Source organism: Somniosus microcephalus, chromosome 7 (assembly GCF_052327205.1).
Source record: "Somniosus microcephalus isolate GS21.2 chromosome 7, FLI_Smic_1.0, whole genome shotgun sequence".
Classification (NCBI taxonomy): Eukaryota; Metazoa; Chordata; class Chondrichthyes; order Squaliformes; family Somniosidae; genus Somniosus; species Somniosus microcephalus.
Genome location: NC_140993.1, coordinates 139,221,125 through 139,244,313, shown reverse-complemented (window position 1 = coordinate 139,244,313; position 23,189 = coordinate 139,221,125).

Here is a 23,189-nt window from a genome sequence, read left to right as displayed (position 1 = left end):
AACAGGTCCCTTGCTTTTTGTGGTATATATCAATTATTGAGGCTTCAATGTAGGGGGCATGATTAAGAAGTTTTACAGATGATACAAAAATTGGATGTGTGGCTGATAGTGAAGAAGAAAGCTGTAGACTGCAGGAAGAAATCAATGGACTGGTGTGGTGGGCAGAAAAGTAGCAAATGGAATTCAATCTGGAGAAGTGTGAGGTAATGCATTTGGGGAGGGCTAACAAGGCAAGGGAATACACAATAAATGGTAGGATACTGAGAAACATAGAGGAACAGAGGGACCTTGGAGTGCATGTCCACAGATCCCTGAAGGTAGCAGGACAGGTAGATAATGTAGTTAAGAAGGCATACGGGATACTTTCCTTTATTAGCTGAGTCATAGAATCTAAGAGCAGAGAGGTTATGTTAGAACTGTATAAAACACTAGTTAAGCCACAGCTAGAGTACTGCGTACAGTTCTGGTCACCACATTACAGGAAGGATGTGATTGCACTAAAGAGGGTTAAGAGGAGATTTACAAGGATGTTGCCAGGACTTTTAGCTAAAGGAAGGATTAGATAAGCTGGGGTTGTTTTCTTTGAAACAGAGGCGGCTGAGGGGAGACTTAATTGAGATGTATAAAATTATGAGGGGCCTAGATAGAGTGGATAGGAAGGATCTATTTCCCTTAGCAGAAAGTTCAATAACCAGCGGGCATAGATTTACAGTAATTGGTAGAAGGACTAGAGGGGAGTTGAGGAGAACTTTTTTCACCCAGAGGGTGATGGGGGTCAGGAACTCACTGCCTGAAAGGATGGTAGAGGCAGAAACCCCCATCACATTTCAAAGGTACGTGGATATGCACTTGAAGTGCTGTAAACTGCAAGGCTATGGACCAAGTGCTGGAAAGTGGGATTAGGCTTGATAGCTCTTTTTCGACCGGCACAGACAGGATGGGCCGAATGGCCTCCTCTGTGTTGTAAATTTCTATGATTCTATGATTCTGTGACCTGAGAGAAACCCGTTCTTCTGGGTTTCGACTGCTAATCTGCACCCCCTTCCCCCTGCCACCCCTACCCGCACCACTCCCTCCCTGCATCTATTGTAAATATCTTGGCCTTAACCTTCCTCAGCTGACCCAGAGGCTGCCTGCTGCATTATGCTGAGACAGGCCTCCGTGCATCTGGCAAAACCCCTGACGTAGGCCAAGCAGCCTGTCCTGATTATGCAAAATAGCCTGGCCCTACCAAAGATGTGCTAGAATTCTGCAATAGTAGAATAGACCAGCATTTAATTCTTTAGCACGCCTAAAAACTGTCCCAAATAAGATATTCAATCAGAATGTTATACATTTTGGGGGAAAATTGGGTCGCTTCCCCTTTGAGGCGCTAAATTCGCCAGGACGCAACTTTTAGCACCCCAATAAAGTTAGCGTCCCCGCGCCCAAAATGGAATAGTAGCACTCCAAGTAGGAGGCAGGTCGCTACTGGAAGCGTTTCCCCTCCCTCTTGGGGAGCTCCCATTGACTATCGCGCCGCTGTCTGCAGCAGCACCACGCGCATTGGCACGTAGCGCCGTGGTATTACAGGCCTCTGTTAGATGCGTGTGTTAATGGAGACACGGAATGCAGGAGTTGATTTAACAAGTGTTTACTGAACAAAGTCTGGAGGTGAACTAACAACACAAGATGCTACACAGGCTTATATACCCGAGTGGTCACTACTGGTATTACAGTATACAGGGGCTTCAAAAACATAGTTCCTCTTAAAGGTACATACACTACAATTCCTCCCCTTTTAGATAAATAGTACATAACATTTTAAGTAATCATTAAATAACATTTTTACAAGAACAATAATATACACATTTGCTGAAGTTAATCAATTACAAATTCAGTCTCTCTGGAGGCTTCCTGACTCGGTCCGGATAACGCCTCGGTGGTGTAGTAGGTTCTCTTGGCAAGGTCGATTCGGCTTCAATGCAAGTGTCGGGTTCATCTGGTTCCAGTATCACCGGATCGGAGGTAGATACTATGGGTATCTCTGCTTCATCACTAGGCATATAGAGTTGTGGTGTAGGTTGTCCTTTATCGGATGACTCTATGATCTGGTCAGCATGGCGCCTTATTATGCTTTCTCCAATGTCCACGGTATACATCAGCGGTCCTAGTCGTGTGCAAATAGTTCCAGGCTGCCATTTCTCGGTACGGTAGTCCTGGGCCAAAACTGGTTGACCTATCTGGAAGGTTCTAGTTGGGCTTTCATTCATGCTTTGAAATTGTCGGTTCTGTACGTCCCTTCTGACGTTTGGCTTGACCAAATCCAGCCGGCATCTTAGTCTTCTATTGAAAATCATCATGGCGGGGGTTTGGTTTGTAACCACATGTGTTGCATTCCTGTACGCAAACAAGAAGCTATCTACCTTATGTTGTAGATTTATGTCTTCATTACCCATGGCCTTTATGGCCTTCTTGAAGGTCTGGACAAACCTTTCAGCTAATCCATTGGTGGCGGGATGGTATGGGGCGGACGTGTAGTGCGTTTTTTTTTTAAAGAACTTCCTGAATTCTTCGGATACAAATTGCGGTCCATTATCAGAACAGATCTGTTCAGGCAGCCCATTCCTGGTGAATATGGTCCTTAATACTGCGATGGTTTTTTCCGTGGTGGTGGAGGACATCTTTATTACCTCCGGCCACTTGGAGTGTGCATCCACCGCGATTAAGAACATTGAGTCCATAAATTGACCAGCAAAGTCGATATGTACCCTTTGCCATGGAGATGAGAGCCATTCCCATGGATGTAGAGGGGCTTGTGGTGGGGCGTTTTGGATCTTCTGGCATCCTAGACAGCTCTTGGTCATTTCTTCGATGTCTCCATCGATACCTGGCCACCACACAAACGCTCTGGCTAAGTTCTTCATTTTCACTCCACCCAGATGCCCCTCGTGAAGCTCCTTTAGCACTCTATCCTTGAGTTTGGGTGGAATCACCACTCTGGATCCACACATCAAGGTTCCTCGGCACACTGACAGCTGTTCTCTTCTTTGCGAGAATGCTGGCAACAGTGGTTCGCCATGTGCTAGCCATCCCTTCACCGTTAAATCATAGACTCGTGAGAGAGTCGGGTCATTTCGCGTTTCCTTTTCAATGGTAGAATTTGTCACCGGTAGACATGCCACTATGGTCGAGTGGAATATCTCCACTGGGTCCACTGTAGGCGCCTCTTCCACCGTTGGCAACGGTAGGCACGATAACCCGTCAGCATTTCCATGCTGTTTTGTTCCTTTGTACTCTATGTCATATTGGTGTGCCCCTAGGAAAAGGGACCACCTCTGTAGCCTTTGCGCTGTCATAATGGGAACGCCCTTTTTAGGGTTGAATATGGAGACGAGGGGTTGATGGTCAGTCAACAAGGTAAACTTTTGTCCGTGTAGGTAATGGTTGAATTTCTTCACCCCCCACACCAGGCTGAGTGCCTCCCTGTCGATCTGGGCATAGTTATGTTCAGCTGAGTGCAATGAGCGTGACGCAAAAGCTATCGGCCGCTGCGAGCCATCAGGGAATCTATGCGATAATACCACTCCCACGCCGTAAGGGGATGCATCGCACGCCAGTCTGATTGGCAGTGATGGGTTGTAATGAGCCAACACTTCCCTGGACATGATCAAGCCTTTGCATTTATGGAAGGCACGTTTACAGTCTTCGCTCCATTTCCAAACTACTCCCGTTTGTAGCAGTGCGTTAAGCGGGTGCAGAACCGTCGACAAGTTTGGTAAAAATTTATGATAGTAATTTACTAATCCCAGGAATGACCTTAATTGTGAGACATTTTCAGGCGCTGGGGCCTTTACGACCGCTTCAATTTTTTCAGGTGACTTATGCAACCCTTCTTCGTTAATGACATGGCCACAATATGATATTTGTTTCTGGGAAAATTCGCATTTGGGGCGATTTGCTCGTAGGCCCCGTTCTCTCAGCCTCGTGAGCACCTGCTCCAAGTAGGCAAGGTGCTCGTTGTCGTTTTCTCCTGTTACATGGATGTCATCTAGGTAGCATTGAGTCCCCGGAATTCCTTGCAGGACTTGCTCCATAGCTCTTTGCCAGATAGCCGGAGCAGATGCCACTCCGAAAACCAGTCGATTGTACTGGTACAGGTCTTTGTGTGTGTTTATCATGAGATACTTTTTAGAGGCCTCCTCAACCTCCATCTGTAGATATGCCTGTGCTAAGTCAATTTTGGTGAAACGTTTCCCTCCGGATAGTGAGGCGAAAATATCTTCTATCCTCGGAAGAGGATACTGTACCGTGTGAAGAATCGGGTTTACAGTCACCTTGAAGTCCCCACAGATGCGAACTTTTCTCTGTTCTTCAGATTTATCATTATTCAACGTTTTCTTCATGACCGGGACGATGGGTGTTGCCCACTCGCTCCAATCTACCTTGGATAACACGCCTGCTTTTTCCAAATTCTCCAGCTCTGCCTCGACGGCTGGACGAATTGCGTATGGCACCGGCCTTGCCTTAAAAAACTTGGGAATTGCCGCATCTTCCACTTTTATTGAGGCGGTGGCGCCCTTCAGGGTTCCTAGTTCCTGTTGAAACACTTCTTTGGCGTTAGCCAAGATTTCTTTTAATCGTCCAGGTATGACGTCATCATCGTTTTTTTTCTTACTGGTCACCGTCAGTGCCTGAATGGAGTGCCAGTCTAAATGTATCTTTCTGATCCATTCACGTCCCAACAACGGTGGACCACCATCTTGCAGAACGTATAAATACAATTTCTGTATTTCCTTGCCGTTGTATACAACAGGCACCCTTATTTTCCCTCTGGGGTATACTTTCTGCCCCGTATATGTCTTCAAGACAATGGATGTGTCTTTCAAAGGTATATGCGGAAATAGCCGCTCGTAATCCCGTCGACTCATGACGGTCAGAGCTGATCCTGTATCTAGCTCCATTTTGACTGGGGACCCCGCTATCGTGAGGGTAACCCAAATGGTCTGGTAATCCTCTTTGGCAATTACATTATGTAATTTGAGACAGCTTAGTCTCTTGTTTCCGGAGTCGCTATCGCTCTTCTGGTCTTCGGAGCTACTGTCCGTCATCATTTGTACCTTTCTGTACTTTTCCTTGTTGACCTTTTTACTGTCAGCGGATTTCTTTCCAGATCTGCATACACGTGCAATGTGTCCCATCTTTCCGCATTGCCTGCATGCTTTGTCCTTGAACCAGCAGTCCTTCTGGTCATGGGTGGATCTGCCGCAGCGATAACATCTCTCGAAACCCCGTGTCATTTCATGGGTGCCGAAGTCCTGTGGCTTTTGCTGTATCTCTGCAGCTCCTCTTGCTGCTGCTTCGTATGATACAGCCACACTGAAAGCCTTGTCCAGTGTCAAATCTTTCTCAGAAAGTAGTCTTTTCTGTGTTCCTTCGCTTAGGAGACTGCAGACAAATTTGTCTCGTAGAGAATCTGCCAGTCCTGCCCCGAATTGGCAGTGCTTTGACAGCTTTCGTAATTCGGTGAGGTAATCAGCGTTACTTTCATTCTTGTGCTGATTCCTCCTGAAGAATTTGAATCGTCCCGCTATCAGCAGCGGTGTTGGGTTTAAGTGCTCCTGTAAGGTATCAACAATCTCATTAAAATTCTTGTCCATCGGTTTGGCTGGAGTGATCAAGTTTCGTAACAGCCCGTATGTCCTTGCGCCCATCAGATTTAGAAGCACCGATGCCTTTTTATCATCCGCTACTTCATTCGCCTTGCAATATACCTCCACTCTTTCCACATATATGGTCCAATCTTCTATATCACTATCGAAAGCAGTAATATTGCCAGTCTTCGGCATCTTGAAAATCTAAAATGGCGCTTCCCGCGCTTTTCTTTCTTCCCCGCCGAGTTAAGATGGCGCCTCCCGCGCTTTCCCGCCACAGCCGCTGCTGCCAACGCTGTTGCTGGTGATTAATTAATTAATTTATTTATTTTTTAATGGCGACGCACTATGGTCTTTGCGCCTCTCCAATCGCTGCTGCCAACGCTGTTCTCCGCGGTTCCCGTTGCGACCTGCAGCTTTTCGCGGTATTTCTATTTTTTTTATATATCGCTTCAATAGTTTCTCCGTTACTTGGAGAACCGTTCCCGTCGTGGAGCAGACCCTCTGGGACTTTCCCCTCCCTCTGCTCGGTCCGAACGCCGACCTGCTTTGCAGCACTGGCCGCGCCCTGAGTGCTCCACCCTCTCTCTCTCTTTGCTTCTGCTTCCCGACTTGCTGCCCGGCCCCGTTGCAGAGCCACCCGATCGAGCTCTAGCCCGCCGCAGCCCAGGAAGGATCAGTGCACTACCTGCCACCAGCCTGTTTAGCTGGGGAAACCACAGACTGGAGACTAAGCCTGGCCCTCGTTTTCGAGTTTCTTCGAGTTATATATATATTTATTTTTTCTTGCTTCTGGCTTCGACCTTCGTCTGAGGAATCGATCCCCTTGAGGTGCTGCCGAATTGCAGGTAAGTTCGTTTCTAACTCGTCGCCACTGTTAGATCCGTGTGTTAATGGAGACACGGAATGCAGGAGTTGATTTAACAAGTGTTTACTGAACAAAGTCTGGAGGTGAACTAACAACACAAGACGCTACACAGGCTTATATACCCGAGTGGTCACTACTGGTACTACAGTATACAGGGGCTTCAAAAACATAGTTCCTCTTAAAGGTACATACACTACAGCCTCCCTCCCTTGATTTTGCCGGCAAAAGAGCCCAGCACTTAAGAGGAGTGCTGGGCTAACCAATTGTGGCTGGCACCCCACAGGAGGAGGTTAAAGTGGGCAGGTGCTGCTAGGCGGTCCCCAAAATAATGGCCGCTCGGCACCTGCCCTTTAATTTACGCCGCCCTGGTCGCAAACATGGCACCCTGACCCTGTCGGACATGGTGTTCGGCGGTAGATCAGGGGGCATGAGCGAAGTTTGCGGCCGGGGTGCGAGCGGGGCGCTGTGCATGGCGATAACGTCATCTCCGGAGGTGCGGCGCCATGGGGCGCTACCGGCTACCACCACCACTAGCCTCCCGCTGAATTTCACGGGGCGCTAACGGGAGACGCAAAGCAACCCTATTTTTCCCCCATAAGGTTCTATCTTATACAGGTCAACCTGACAGATCTTCTTGTTTGTTCTCTGCCACTATTTATTTTTGCTTTAATAAAAATGTAGCTAAATCTTAAAGCTTCTGTATTGTTTCAGGTGTTTTTTTGTTTTCAGTAAGAGGTATGCTTCCACAACAGTTCTGCTAGTAATAATCTGGAATTTAGTGTTCGATGTGGTGAGAAGCCTAAGACATTTGATACTGACCACACATTATTAAATAGGTGGATTCTGGCACGCCTACCACTCAGTTCTAAGCTGAGAAAGGCTACACATTTAAGCACACTGTGAGCTAAGTTTTTTTTTACCAATTTGATACACAAGGCCTGCTTTTAAGCTTGTATGCTTTTCTTCTGCTATAAAAAGACATGCAGCATGCTTGTGATCTAGCTTCATTAGTGCTGATTTGTGGAAACGGAATCGGCTCTGAACTACCATTTTTTTTCCTACAGATTCCTAAAGGCAAAACCACTATCAAGTTTAAGGGTAAAGTTCATTTGAAACTATTGCTTAGGTATTACTGAGCGCAGATAAACAGTTAAACCACAGCAAAATTGTTCCACCTAGAACTGGTTGAGGGACAACAAACTAATATTTTCTCACACTAACCAAAGCCTTGGTCAGTATTCAAATTTGAAACCACAGAGCTCTGAAATGTACTAAGTTGACAATAAATATACACTCTCCATTGCAAAGAAAAATTATTTAAAAAAAATCTAGGTCAGCATTCAGAATAGAAAGGCCTGACATCAACAGTAAAATAACAAATAGTAACAAGAATATATAAGTTTCTTGAGTGATTGTTCAAAATATGAAGTAAATAAGGAAGTAATTTATATGAGTGCTTAGGAGAGGCGTTTGAGTTAAACATTAGAGTGTGAATTTTCCAATGTGGACACTAAAGCACTGAGACCATGGATCAGTGAGAATACTACTTTCAAATATTGCATTGGCTGACCTCACGTTATTTTCCAAGGTCAGCATCATTAACTATTTATATTGATCTCCCAAACCGTATTGGGCCTGCCTGCAGGAGTTCACTATTGGTGAATGATGAAAATAATGCATAGCTGCAACTTTTAAAGACTGCAGCTGCTACTTAAAGTGACCACTTCATTGTTACTATGCAGAGAAGGGCAAAGATAACCTTGATTTTCAGGTGCAATTTAGAAGGTTCTGCTGGGCATCCCCCTGACAATAGACATCTGACCCGCCATGAGGAAGAACCCTTGAAAATCCTGGGGAGCCAAGCGGCCAAACCTGTTGGGCACAGAGATGTAAAACAACCTGTGGCAGCTGTGCATTTGCCTGGACTATCTGAAGCTTGTCTGTATAATGATTTAGGAACACACACTAGGAAAAAACATGATCAGACACCTTCAAAAGCTACAGAGGAGCTGTCACTGTAGCCACATAATATTATAACATCTCTTCATTATCTTTTCCTCTAGATAACCCAAAGGAAGATGTCACTGAGAGCTCGAGGTATAGTTAGAATTAAAAAAGATAATGAGGAAATATACTACTGCATCACTGATGCAGAGCAGACAGATATAGATGAGGAAGAGATATACTTACAATCAAAACATCGGAAGGGATTCTAGAGACACTCCGCGGACAACCAGTCCATCCCTCTGGGAGATAAAATGAATCCCCTAGTCTCGATTTATTATTTGGCTCCAAGCCAATCACAGCATGAGCATGTGCCGCACCCTTCTGACTTTCTCAATTCTTCTGGGTCCTAATGTCATAGAGTCATAGGCCTAGAAATTCACTGGCCTTAGCGCCGCTTTTGAGGCGCTAGAGGGCCTAGCGGCGAAGTTATGGCCAGTTTTGAAATTGACAGGGGCCCTAAATCGGCGTTAGGCCGGTAGCGCTGCGCCAGCACCGATGACGTCATCGGTGTGCGCAGCGTCCCGGTTGCCATGGTAACCCGCCCGAACTCGGAAATTGAGTTGCGGCCGCCTCGCCCGTGGCAGCCGCAAGCAACGTTCTGGCAGAGGTGCCTTACAGAACGTTGCGCCGGCGCATTAAAGGCCCCGCGGCGGCCGGCCGCTTTCCCGCCGCCCGCCTGGCCGCAGCTCCCTCCCCGGACTTCCCCCCCCCCCCCCCCCGGAACAGAAGCAAGCCCGGCACTTGTCCGAGGTGCCGGGCTCATTTTTAAAAAGATTATCGCGGGCCGTGGCCGGGTGCAGGCAGCTCCTCCTTAAGGGAAGGAGGAGGCCTGCACTTCCCGAACCTGCCGCACCGCAGCGGGCGCCGCAGCGCCGGAATAGCGCCGAAATTCAGCGCATAGCGCCAGTTTTCAGGCGCTAACAGCTTTCAGCAGCGCCGGCAGCCGTTTGGGCGCAGAAGTAGTGAATTTTTGGCCCGCCCAGCGCGACTTAGCTCCGGCACTAACTTCCGGCGCTAAAGCCGTCGCTGCGCCAAAACCCAATTTCTAGGCCACAGAGTCATAACAGCACCGAAGGAGGCCATTCGGCCCATCGAGTCCGTGCCGGCTCTCTGTAGAACAATCCAGTCAGTCCCATTCCCCCGCTCATGCGTAGCCCTACAAGTTTATTTTCCTCAAGTGCCCATCCAGTCTCCCCTTGAAAACATTGAGTGTCTCCGCTTTCACCACTTCCGTCGGCAGCGAATTCCAGGTCATCACCACTTGCTGTTAAAAAAGCTTTTCCTCACATCTCCCCTGTATCTCTTGCCCAAAACCTTAAATCTGTGTCCCCTAGTCCCTGTACCATCGACTAGTGGGAACAGCCTTTCCCCATCTAGCCTATCCAAACCCGTCATAATCTTGTACACCTCTATCAAATCACCCCTCATGCTTTGCTCTAATGAAAACAAATCCAGCTTCTCCAGCCTGTCCTTGTAGCTAAGATCCCCCATCCTCATCATTGGCAAATTTAGAAATTCTACTCTGTATTCCAATATCCAGGTCATTTATATATATCAAAAAAAGCAGTGGCCCCAGCACTGACCCTTGGGGAGCACCACTGTCTACCATCCTCCATTCTGAAAAACAGCCATTTACCACAACTTGCTGCTTTCTGTCCTTAAGCCAATTCCTTATCCAAGCTGCCACTGACCCACCTATTCCATGAGCCTCAATTTTGTTAATGTCTACATGCTTCTGAAGACCTTCCTAACTCTTCTGGGTCTGTGCCACTTGGATGCTCACGAAGGAGAAGTTGGCACACAGGACTTCGGAGCAACAGTGGGATATTTAAAAAATTGCAAAGTTACAAGATAAGTACATTCCATTAAGAAAGAAGGAAACTATGTATAGTTTCAGGATGCCACGAATAAATAGAGGCTAGAAACCAATTGAAATTGAAGAACAATAGGACTATAAGAATCATGCAAATTTTTTAAAAAACTAAAGGGAATATGAGAAAATAAGAAAAGAGGTTAAGAGACGGATAAGGAAAGTGGAGCATGAGGTTAAAAAGGCTGCAGAGAGCTCGAGGAGGACAAGGGGGGATAATGCTCTACGGTCACAGTAACATAGGATGCCATTTGTGACTTTCGTTAAGGCCATTTTGTGGCTGTGGCAGGGCAGAAACCTGATTGGAGAGATTCAAAGAAGAAGTTGTGGGAAAATGGGCTTGGACTTAGGAGGTGATAAAACTTTTGGAGAGGAAAGGGCAATTGAAGATGAGGTAGTAGTTTCCAAAGACAGAAATGTCAAGGGTCTTTTTTGAAGGTGGGGATTGATGACAGTGGTTTTGAAGAGAGAGGGAGAGTACCTGAGGAGAGGGAACCATTTACAGTGGCAGCTAGCATGGGGGCCAAGAAATGAAAATGAGTGGTTAGCGGATTAATGGGAATGAGGTCAAGGGAACAGGAGGTGGATCACATGATCATGGCATATGGGGAGATTGGCGAGAAATAGAGAGAGATCGGGCAGATCATTGGTAGCCAGTACACTATTAAGGCCAGGCATATTTGCCTGTCGAATGATTGAAGTGGTGCCTATTTGGGGTTCCAGGCCTAGCTTGTAGCCTGAAACCCCAAAGAGAACATTTTTTTTGTCTTGTGCAACGGGCAGTTTTACTTTCTTTCTGAAGTGAAGTGATCCTGCTGGAAGTGGCACACTATGCTGCGGTATGTGGCCTCCTTTAGCAGATGAGGGCCCAAGATTTACACCTAGTGGCACAGGCACCCATAGGGGGTACTGAATTTAAGGGATCTCCACTTGACCCTATGATCTTTGGCAAAGTCAGTGCCAGTGATCTCGCATCACTTTCACCAATTAACCACATCTTATCTGAACAGAAATTATTAAGTGACAGCAGCAATATGTAGAAACACTGTGAAAACAGAGAACCGATGGAAACTATCCAATATAAATAACATTTAATAACTGCTGTATCTGCTACACTACAACAATCCTTCATGTTGTAATAGTAATATGTGATTATGTCAGTTGCATGGTAACAATTTTAACTGTGCATATAAAAATATATTTTTGATACTTCTTCTGATTGGAATTTAGCAATTATATTGATGTAAATTTTTGAAAATAAATGAAAATAAACCTTTTCTATTGTCAGAGCCATTAAAATGGTTATTAAAAGGGCTTTTCTCTCTCTCTCACATGGCAGCTGTCTTTCATTCTGCCAGTGCCATTTACACTTCATCTAGAGCCATCTTTTGTTTCTTAACTTGCCCCATTACCATCTCCTTTTTGCCTTGCACCATCTCTTAATCTCTCTTAATGTCTCTTAATCTCTCCTGCCTTCCATCCTATCACTGACTTTCCCTTTTGTTCTTTCCTCCCCTCCCACCCTTTCCCTGCCCCTGCACTTGCTTAAAAACCTGTTCCAGCTCCAGCTTTTTCCAGTTCTGACGAAGGGTCAGCGACCTGAAACGTTAACCCTGTTTCTCTCTCCACAGATGCTGCCTGAGCTGCTGAGTATTTCCAGCATTTTCTGTTTTTATTTCAGATTTCCAGCATCCGCAGTATTTTGCGTTTGTGTTAGTGTTTAATTCACTGTCACTTCTCTTCTAGGAATGCCCAACATAAAGAAGTTCTGCTCCTCTCTCCGACGGGATTTCCGTTTGTCTCTTTTACCTTGTTCATCTTCATTGCTTTCTGTCTCCCTTCTCGTGTTTGATCGGGTATCTACCAAAACTCGCTTTCACAGCCACATATCTTTCCTCAGCAACAGTTTCCGTCTCTGACTTATCCACATGGATTCCAACTGAAATTCCACCCTTCGTGTTTTGGAACCACCCAGGATTACAGATATCTCCAAGATATTCAGCGTTCCTCGAACCACTGCTCTCGCCGTATCCTGAGATCCACGCTGAATGCCATGCGCCACCACATGAACACTCTCGACCTCTCTCTTCAACAGCACTGACTCACTCTATCTCAAAGCTGTCCTGGTCTGCAGTTCCATTTAATCATTCGCCTCATCCAGCGCTTTAACAAAAAACTTTTTTTCTTCCTTTCAGGTGTCAAGGATCGCAAGCTTCAACAACTCTTGGATGTAGGGGTTCGCAAAATCCCTCAACCCCGAAGATACTGGAGTTATTAATCCACATCGTGGACGGAGACTGTGCGTGACTTTAAATTGCCTCTGGGTTGGACAATGTTTTAAACATACCCAGAATCACAGGGGAGCTGCGTTGAGATGGGCAGCACGTGGACAACACCGGAATCGAGGAACTTGGTGGAAAAATTTGCACACTTTAAGACAGCACATTTTATTTAAAAAGTTTACTCTTGAGTCTTGAACTGTGTAAATTGCAAAGGGGTTTAAAAATGGCCATCAGAAAAGCATGGCCAAGGACAAAAGAAAGCAGCTCGTGGATGTCTGTGAAAAGTGGGAGGATCAAGCAGTGGCAGTTAGATTCTGTCAATCAAAAAAAGGGAGTTTCCCTTCCCTACAGAGGCAATGTTTGTTTACAGGAAACTGCTGCCTTGTTGACATAAGGGATTAAACCACTTGAGACTGCAGTTTCAGTGACCACAATGAATCGGTTTCTGTTTACATAGTAATCCAACTCCATTCAAAGCCCAGCACACAATTGAGACACACCTAAACTATGGAAGAGACTTTTTTTAGACTAAGAAAAGGAATGAATGGGTTGGAATCTCCCATTACTCAGACAATAGGGCAGTTGGGTCCCTTTTGTTTTAGCCAGATGAACTTGGATGTGGGCGGGAACATGTCGGCCCCAGAATGAAGACACATTCAAACCACCCCAAGCTTTATTCGAAACCTATTCCAGACAAAGGAAGCAGTTTGGCCACTGGGAAATAGCTCGTTTGAATCAGCCAATCATGACCTTTCTCTTGTGTATTCGAACTTTTTGGCGCGAATTTGCACACAGACCTTTTCAGCGCCAGAACAGCAGGAGCTCACAGGATATAAAGATAGCTTCTCAGAAGCATCGCTCTCTCTTTTTGCTTGGGCTGCAGGTGAGCTCTTCTCTCTCTTTGGACCACAGGTGAACAGGTTTCTGACTCCTCAGCAAGGCAACCTAGTAAGGAGTTAGAGGGGTGGTAATTTAAGGGAAATTGCTAAGATTGTAAGACTTACATTGTAGCCATTTATCCCTCATTTTTGCCGTCTGCCTTCCCCTGTTAAGCAATTTTACATTGATTGTGTGGTGTAGTTTCTTTATTGCTTTGATCGTGTGGTGTAGTTTTCTTTAGTTAATAAAGTTTGACTTTCTCACATCCAGATCATTTGTCTGTTTTAATATATCATTAATTATAAGTTCCTCCAGTCAGAACTGGAAGGGTGGGTTTAGCGATTCAAAACCGCTGTTTGGGATTGGTCAGAGTGCAGCAGCAAAAAGCTGCCTGACCAGGTAAATTACCGTAAACCAGGTAAAAGATGCCCCCTACAAATTGGCAACCGCAGCCCGACTGGAGGCAGTTTTTGATATGATAAGTGGTCTGGATCTTGCTTTCAGTCTGTGGGTAGCCCTGCAGAAGTTAGCGGCAGTGTGTAAGCTGACCTATTATGGTATAGGTGGCTGGGTTAAGAAGGGTGAGATGAGGGTGTGGGAGGAGGTTACAGAGGCCAAGAATCGGGAGTCCGAGTTTGAAAAATGCCAGGCGGAGGTAGAATGCCTCATAAGAGAGGTGATTGAGGCCAGAGATAGTGGGATGAGGGTGCGGGAAGAAAATGCACGCCTCACACTAGAGGTCACGAAATGCCAGGCAGAGATAGAGCGCCTTGTGCAGGAAGTCACAGAGGCTAGGGACATTGAGATGAGGCTACAGGAGGAAAACGCACACCTCACCCAAGAAGCTAGCGAGGGCAAAAGACATGAGAGGCATAAGATAGAGTTCCTAAAGTGCCAGTTTACAGAAGCAAGGAGTAACGAGATGAGACTGCGGGAAGAGAATGCCCGCCTCACCTCAGAAGTAACAGAGCAGGAGGAAAAGGTTAGGGAGGTAAAGGCAGCTTATAAGCTGACCTGCGACCAAAGGTTTGAGGAAGCAGATCATGGCCCCTGTAGGGCAGAGATAAAAAGCCTTAACATGGCTTTAAAAAGAGCAAAGGGGATGATTTGTCTGATCAGCCCGAAGGCAGGTCAGCTGGATTTTACTGGCAACCTAAGTAAAACAGCCCCACAGGCAACACCCAGGGAAAGGTTGGCTAGGGAATTAGAGATCCCAAGACAGCAGCCCACAGCTCCGGGTTTTGAGGAGCTCTGGCAGCAAGAAGGGGTGGACAATGGGGTGGTAGGAGAACACCAGCAGGTCCCGCTAGGCAGGCGGGGACCAGGACCAGTGTACCCCCTCCGACAACGGAGGTACGGTCCGCCCGTGAACGATAATGACCCAGGGGCTGTTCAGTATACCTATCTGGTAGCCTATGATACCCAACAGCTCAGAGGCCTGGTGAAACATATTCCCCTGCTCTCTGAAAAGGGAGACCCCTCAGTGCACTTCCAAGGGATAGAACAGGCAGCCTGTGTTAACGGCTGTGATGAGGAAGAGAAAGCCAGAATGTTGCTCTTCTCTGTGTATAGTACACTCTATCAGACCCTTTCAGATGAGGCTCAGAGAGGGCAGAAGGGTTTTGAGGACCTAAAGGAGGAAACACTGGAAGCCATGGGTGCGAACGATGGCAATCCGTTCGATCGCATAGGAAAAACACTGCAGAAGGAAGGGGAGACCCCACAGGCTTTTGCAGACAGGCTGTGGCCAGTCTACAACAGCGCATGTACAGGGGGACAAAATAGGGCACAACTGAACCAGCAGCAGCGGACCCAATGGCTTTGTTGCCTGGTGTTCAATTGCCTGCCCCAGATAAAAGCAAAGGCTGATACCTGGTTTGACCCCCGAGACCCCCTAGCAACCGAAGAGACTGTAATCCGGCAGCTCACAGTAGCATATAGGAATGGTAGGAATAGTTGGACCCCCCAGCAAAAAAGTAAGGTCCACGAGGTTAAACCTGGGCTCAATACAAGAAAGAATGGCGCCAGGAGGGGAGCCGTCCCTCCCAGAACAAGGTCACTTGTTACAGGTGCGGGGAGGATGGCCACTGGCGCAGGGATTGTAAAAAGCCTGGGAGAGATGATAAAGCCAGGACCCCCGCAGCCCCAACTCAGAAGGCAGAGACAGAAACTCCTCCCGCTACAGTCGAGTCCGTCATGGAGTCGATAAAATCTTTCCTCAGGGCCAATCAGGGAAAGGTAGCAGGCATCAGTGGTGCTGCAGCCCCCTCGCCCACCTCTGCCTCCCCACAATGACTGGCTGGTATGCTGGCCAAGGAGGGTGCACGTGCAGGCACTTTCTGGGACCCATATGAGTCCGGGCCAGTGGCAGCGATTACAGGCAGGGATGGGACACAGGGAAAATCAGGAAAATTGTATAAATCTGACCATACAAGTTCAAGTTCACAGGCTGTAAAGACAGGCACTGTGACTTGTTCCAAGGGAAAAGTTGTCCGGCCCACCAATTGGGACACTTCCCCGCCCCAGTGGGACCTAAGTTTTGGCCAAAGTTTAAATTTGAACCAGTTATTTGGCTCAGAAACAGAGAAACAGCAGCCTGAGAGTAGAAATCTGCAGGCTGCTGCCAGTTCATTCACAGAAGATCGCTTGGAGACTGCCCGCGCATGCGCAGTCGCTGGTCTGGAGACAGGAATTCCCCAGTCTTTTGAACAACAGGTTTGCGCAGGCGCAGTCGTGCACCTGAGGAGAGAGGTTTCCCAACATCGGGTTCATGCAGGCGCAGTTCCCCAGCCCGTGACCCAAGCGACTCTTCTTCAGTTTTCCCGTGCAGGCGCAGTCGCATGCCTGAGGGGAGAGGTTTCCCAACACCGGGTTCACACAGGCGCAGTCGCGGACTTGGAACCCCCAGCAACTCCTTTTCACTGTGAGGCCACGCGCGCAGGCGCAGTCGGCCATTTAAAGGTCCTTGCTTCTCAGTCTATATGCGCAGGCGCAGTAGCCTGCTTGGAAGACCAAGCGGTTCTTCCTACCCTTTTCAAAGAAATCGAACACGCAGGCGCAGTTGCCTGTGATAGTGTAGCGGTTCCCCAGCCCTGTGAAGAGATTGTTCACGCAGGCGCAGTTGCCTGCGGGACCACAGCGGCTCCTCTTTGGTTTCCCTGCGCAGGCGCAGTCGCCTGTTTGAAGACAGAGGCTTCACAGCCTCTGCCGTGGGACTCTGGGGAGGAGGTTTGCGCAGGCACAGTCGCCTGTTTCAATACAGAGGTTTCACAGCCTCTGCCGGGGGACTCCGGGGAGGAGGTTCGCGCAGGCGCAGTCCCCTGTTTAAAGGGACAAGCTTCCCAGCCCGCTTCTAGAGTGGTTCCCCCTATGGTGTGGGACTCTGGGGAGGAAGGGATAGCAATTCCTCTTGCAGGGGAGCCGGTACCAGGTTTTGGACCTGGAGAGGAAGATTTTTAGCCATCAGCAGCGGGTGGTGAGGGGATACCTGCCCCCAATACAGGAGTGGGTAGGGAAAAGGAGACAAGGCCAGAGTACTGGCAGGCTGCCAGGTATATTATACAGTGCGGGCTGTTTGCACCAGGGGGAGAAGGTTCCCAGCCAGCTAGGGCTGTGACCCAGGCTCAGGGTCCGTCAGCCAAAATTTCCCCCACAGAGACCCCCCTCAGAAGGTCTCTTCGGGTGCACCAGCCCAAGAAAGCATGGTCACCCACTTTACAGTGGAGTAGGGTGGTCTCCCAAACCAGGGAGAAGCCAAAGGGCTGAGGTCCCCAATCAGCAGCCATAAGCTGCGAGGGACTGAAAGCTGGAATCAATCCAGCTTCGCTGCAGGCAGCAGTAATCTGCGACAGTGACACTAGAGATTAGCCTGGCCATCCGGAGATGGGCGGCATTTGTATTATAGCTTTGTGTTAATTAACCAATGTTTATAGCTTGTTGTTAAGGTGTTTAAATTGTAAGTTTAGAAATTACTAGAAGTTTAAAGTTTAAGTTTATAAGTGTGCCAAATGCTTGTATTTTGGTCCGAGGTCGAGGGACCTGAACAATGCCTCCACCTAAGGCAACAGGTCAGTGAGAGACCTGGCTGCACGTCCTTTTAAATTTTTTACAGGAGTGTGGACAAAGGAGCAGCCCTGTTCGCCCAGCCCGAGCTGGGCATCGAATGAAGATATGGTTACAGAATGTTGGGGAACACCTCGCCACTGGACAAATCCAGGAGGAGACCCCGCAGCGACCTTCGGGAGAAACCGGACAGGGTCCGGAGGAACTTGCCTACTCATCCTACGTGGAAGAGATGGCCGCAGCTGGGTGGGGCACGGCCCCCAACCCAGCACTATCCTGACCGAAGTTCACTTGCGGGAGACCTCGCTATTGAGGAGTCATGGTGGGGAAGCGCGGGCGCCTTGTCAGATAGGGACGCGTTCCCCGGGAGTGGGTGGTGATGGCCCGGGAAAGATAGTAAAGGGGAGGGGGAGAACCAAGAGTCATGTGGGTGCGTTCAGGGAAGGGAGGAACTCACCCGGGGGCCCATGGGCAAAGTTAGAGTGTAAGTGTGGCTGGGGAGGATGAGTGGGTGGCCGGATCTGGGATCCAAGTTTGAGTGTGGGGCCAGTGAGAGCCGCTACACAGGCACCCATCATTTTCTGCAGCCAGTCGAAGGTAGACGGGAAGGGGAGGGACTGGGAGTCGCGATCCCATACTCTCTGGTCTCGGTCTGTAAAACATGAGGGGTACTCCGCCTCCACAAAGGGACAAGGGAACGGCTCGGGGCTGGCGGAGCAGACTGTTCTGATAAATCCATTCTGTATGTTTTATAAGTTTAAGACCATTAAAGGGGGGTGGAGGAGCATTTACTGCCTGGGTGGGAGGAGCAATACCCACTCGAATTTCGTGACCCATCATTGGCACATGATGGTCGGGGTTATTTCAACATTTGTTTCATATGTTTAATGAAGATTTTTTTTTGTATTTTGTTTTACTGTTCCAAGCTATGCAGAGGTGTAGGACCCTCTCCGTGCTTGGGATCATTTTGATTACATTGTATAACCAAGATTGCAACATTTTGTAATATGTTATAATGTAACAAGTGGTGCAGGGGTATGAGTCCCCTTGTTGTAACATTTTGTAATTAATGTATCTGTAGATGCCTACCATACCACGTTTTTTCTCGGATTTAAGGGGAATAGATCGGTCGGGGGATCAGTGGTAGATAGCCATAGGTAAATACAGGGGATGGTTGTTTGCCAGGGGTCAGAAAATTTTGCTCACTTTCTTCAAGTGGATGCTACAAGCAAGTTGGAAGTATCCAAAGGGTGGAATGTAGGGGTTCGCAAAATCCCTCAGCCCCGAAGATGCTGGAGCTATTAATCCACATCGTGGATGGAGACTGTGCATGACTTTAAATTGCCTCTGGGTTGGACAATGTTTTAAACATACTCAGAATCATAGGGGGGCTGCGTTGAGATGGGCAGCACATGGACAACACCGGAATTGAGGAACTTGGTGGAAAAATTCGCACACTTTAAGACAGCACATTTTATTTAAAAAATGTGCTCTTGAGTTTTGAACTGTATAAATTGCAAAGGGGTTTGAAAACGGCCGTCAGAAAAGTAAGGCCAAGGACAAAAGAAAGCAGTTCGTGGATGTCTGTGAAAAGTGGGAGGATCAAGCAGTGGCAGTCAGATTCTGTCAATCAAAAAAAGGGAGTTTCCCTTCCCTACAGAGGCAATGTTTGTTTACAGGAAACTGCTGCCTTGTTGACATAAGGGATTAAACCACTTGAGACTGCAGTTTCAGTGACCACAATGAATGGGTTTCTGTTTACATAGTAATCCAACTCCATTCAAAGCCAGCACACAATTGAGACACACCTAAACTACGGAAGAGACTTTTTTAGACTAAGAAAAGGAATGAATGGGTTTGAATCACTCATTACTCAGACAATAGGGCAGTTGGGTCCCTTTTGTTTTAGCCAGATGAACTTGGATGTGGGCGGGAACATTTCGGCCCTAGAATGAACACACATTCAAACCACCCCAAGCTTTATTCGAAACCCATTCCAGATAAAGGAAGCAGTTTGGCCACTGGGAAATAGCCCGTTTGAATCAGCCAATCATGACCTTTCTCTTGTGTATTCGAACTTTTCGGCGCGAATTTGCACACAGACCTTTTCAGCGGCAAAACAGCAGGAGCTCACAGGATATAAAGATAGCTTCTCAGAAGCATCGCTCTCTTTTTCCTTGGACTGCAGGTGAGCTCTTCCCTCTCTTTGGACCACAGGTGAGCAGGTTTCTGACTCCTCAGCAAGGCAATCTAGTAAGGAGTTAGAGGGGTGGTAATTTAAGGGAAATTGCTAAGATTGTAAGACTTACATTGTAGCCATTTATCCCTCATTTTTGCCGTCTGCCTTCCCCTGTTAAGCAATTTTACATTGATCGTGTGGTGTAGTTTCTTTATTGCTTTGATCATGTGGTGTAGTTTTCTTTAGTTAATAAAGTTTGACTTTCTCACATCCAGATCATTTGTCTGTTTTAATATATCATTAATTATAAGTTCCTCCAGTCAGAACTGGAAGGGTGGGTTTAGCGATTCGAAACTGCTGTTTGGGATTGGTCAGAGTGCAGCAGCAAAAAGCTGCCTGACCAGGTAAATTACCGTAAACCAGGTAAAAGAAGGTAAATTACCATAAACCGGGTAACAGATGCCCCCCTACAAGGACACAAACATCCCTCCGGAACCTTCTTCCCCTTCACTTTCCTCTGAACCCATCCCTTCTTCCAGTCCCACCCCCTGCCATGTTTTCACTATCCTCTCTGACCTTCCCCTCTCTGACCCCGAACAATCAGTCCTTAGCAAAGGCCTGAGCTTCATCCCCTTACGCCCCCATCTCAATGAATTTGGAGCTCGGCACGATGCTGAGCTCTTTTACCGCCGCCTTCACCTCTGTGCCCAATTCTTTGGCCAGGGGTCTTCCCCCCACCCCGCTCCACAGCTGACCCTTTCTCCTGTTTTCAGAATTCTCATTCAACCTGGACCCCTCCCTCTGGCCTCTTAACATCGCTAGATCTTTTAATTACAAACTGCCGGCGTGACATTGGCCAGCTCAATTTCTCTGCTCCCCTCACTCACTCCAACCTACCTACCTCTGAACTTGCAGCACTTCATTCTCTCAGATCCAACCCCAACATTGTCATTAAACCTGTTGACAAGGGTGGTGCTGTTGTTGTTTGGCGAACCAACCTGTACCTAGCGGAGGCTGAATGCCAACTCTCCACAACCTCCTCCTACCTCCGCCTTGCCCATGACCCCACTACCAAACATCAAGCCACCGTTTCCAAGACCGTCACTGACCTCATCTCCTCTGGAGATCTTCCCCCCCACGGCCGCCAACCTCATAGTTCCCCAACCCTGCATAGCCCGCTTCTACCTCCTTCCCAAGATCCACAAACAGGACTGCCCTGGTCGACCTATCGTTTCAGCCTGTTCTTGCCCCACGGAACTTATCTCTTCCTATCTCAACTCTATTTTTTCTCCCCTTGTCCAGTCTCTTCCCACCTACACCCACGACTCTTCTGACGCCCTCCACCACTTTAACAGTTTCCACTTACCTGGCCCCAACCACCTCCTTTTCACTATGGATGTCCAATCCCACTATACCTCCATCCCCCACCAGGATGGCCTAAGGGCACTCCACTTCTTCCTTGAACAGAGGCCCAAACAATCACCATCCACCACCACCCTCCTCCACCTGACTGAACTTGTTCTCACATTGAACAACTTCTCCTTCGACTCCTCTCACATCCTCCAAATTAAAGGTGTTGCTATGGGAGCCTGCATGGGTCCTAGCTATGCCTGCCTTTTCGTGGGATATGTGGAACATTATTTGTTCCAGTCCTGCGGCTGCAGGGCATTCTGGAGGGGGAGGGTGAAAAACCAGTTGTCATGGTGCATATAGGTACCAACGATATAGGTTAAAAAACGGGATGAGGTCCTAAAAGCTGAATATAGGGAATTAGGAGGTAAATTTAAAAATAGGACCTCAAAGGTAGTAATCTCAGGATTGCTACTAGTGCCACATGCTAGTCAGAGTAGAAATAGAAGGATATTTCAGATGAATATGTGGCTAGAGGAATGGTGCAAGGGGGAGGGATTCAAATTCCTGGGACATTGGAACCGGTTCTGGGGGAGGTGGGACCAGTACAATCTGGATGGTTTGCACTTGGGCAGGACCAGGACCGATGTCCTAGGGGAAGTGTTTGCTACTGCTGTTGGGGAGGGTTTAAAGTAAAATGGCAGGTGGTTGGGAACCTGTGCAGGGAGACAGAGGAAAGGGAAGTAAGGATAGAAACAAAAGACAGGAAGGAGAAAAGCAAAAGTGGAAGGCAGAGAAATCAAGGGTGTAAATCAAACAGGGCTAAAGTAAATAATAATTCTAAAAGGACTAAGAGTGTTAAAAAAACAAGCCTAAAGGCTTTGTGTCTTAATGCGAGGAGCATTCATAATAAGGTGGTTGAATTAGCTACGCAAATAGATGTAAACGGATATGATGTAATTGGAATTATGGAGACATGGCTTCAGGGTGGACAAGGCTGGGAATTCAACATCCAGGGGTATTCAATATTCAGGAGGGACAGGCAAAAAGGAAAAGGAGGTGGGGTAGCATTGCTGGTTAAAGAGGGGATTAACACAATAGTAAGGAAGGATATTAGCTCTGATGATGTGGAATCTGTATGGGCAGAGCTGAGAAATACCAAGGGGCAGAAAACGTTAGTGGGAGTTGTATACAGACCCCCAAACAGTAATGCTGAGGTGGGGATGGCATTAAACAGGAAATTAGAGATGCATGCAATAAGGGCACAGCAGTTATCATGGGTGACTTTAATCTACATATAGATTGGGCTAACCAAATTAGTCACAATACTGTGGAGGAGGAATTCCTAGAGTGTATACGGGATGGTTTCCTGGACCAATATGTTGAGGAACCAACTAGAGATCAGGCCATCTTAGACTGGGTATTATGGAATGAGAAAGGATTAATTAGCAATGTTGTTGTGCAAGGCCCCTTGGGGAGGAGCGATCATAATATGATGGAATTCTTCATTAAGATGGAGAGGGAAGTAGTTGATTCAGAGACTAGGATCCTGAATTTAAATAAAGGAAACTACGATGGTGTGAGGCGCGAGTTGACTAGGATGGGTTGGGGAATGTTACTTAAAGGGTTGATGGTGGATAGGCAATGGCAAACATTTAAAGGTCGCATGGATGAACTACAGAATTTGTTCATCCCTGTTTGGCATAAAAATAAAACAGAAAAGGTGACTCAACATTGGCTAACAAGGGAAATTAGGGATAGCATAAGATCCAAGGAGAGGACATATAAATTGGCTAGAAAAAGCAGCAAACCTGAGGATTGGGAGCAGTTTAGGATTCAGCAAAGGAGGACAAAGGGATTAATTAAGAGGGGGAAACAGAATAAGCTTTCAGAGAACATAAAAACTGACTGATAAAGTTTTTATAGATATGTGAAGAGAAAAATATTGGTGACGTCAAGTGTAGGTCCCTTGCAGTCAGAATCAGGGGAATTTATAATGGGGAACAAAGCCATGGCAGACGAATTAAATATATACTTTGGTTCTGTCTTCACAAAGGAG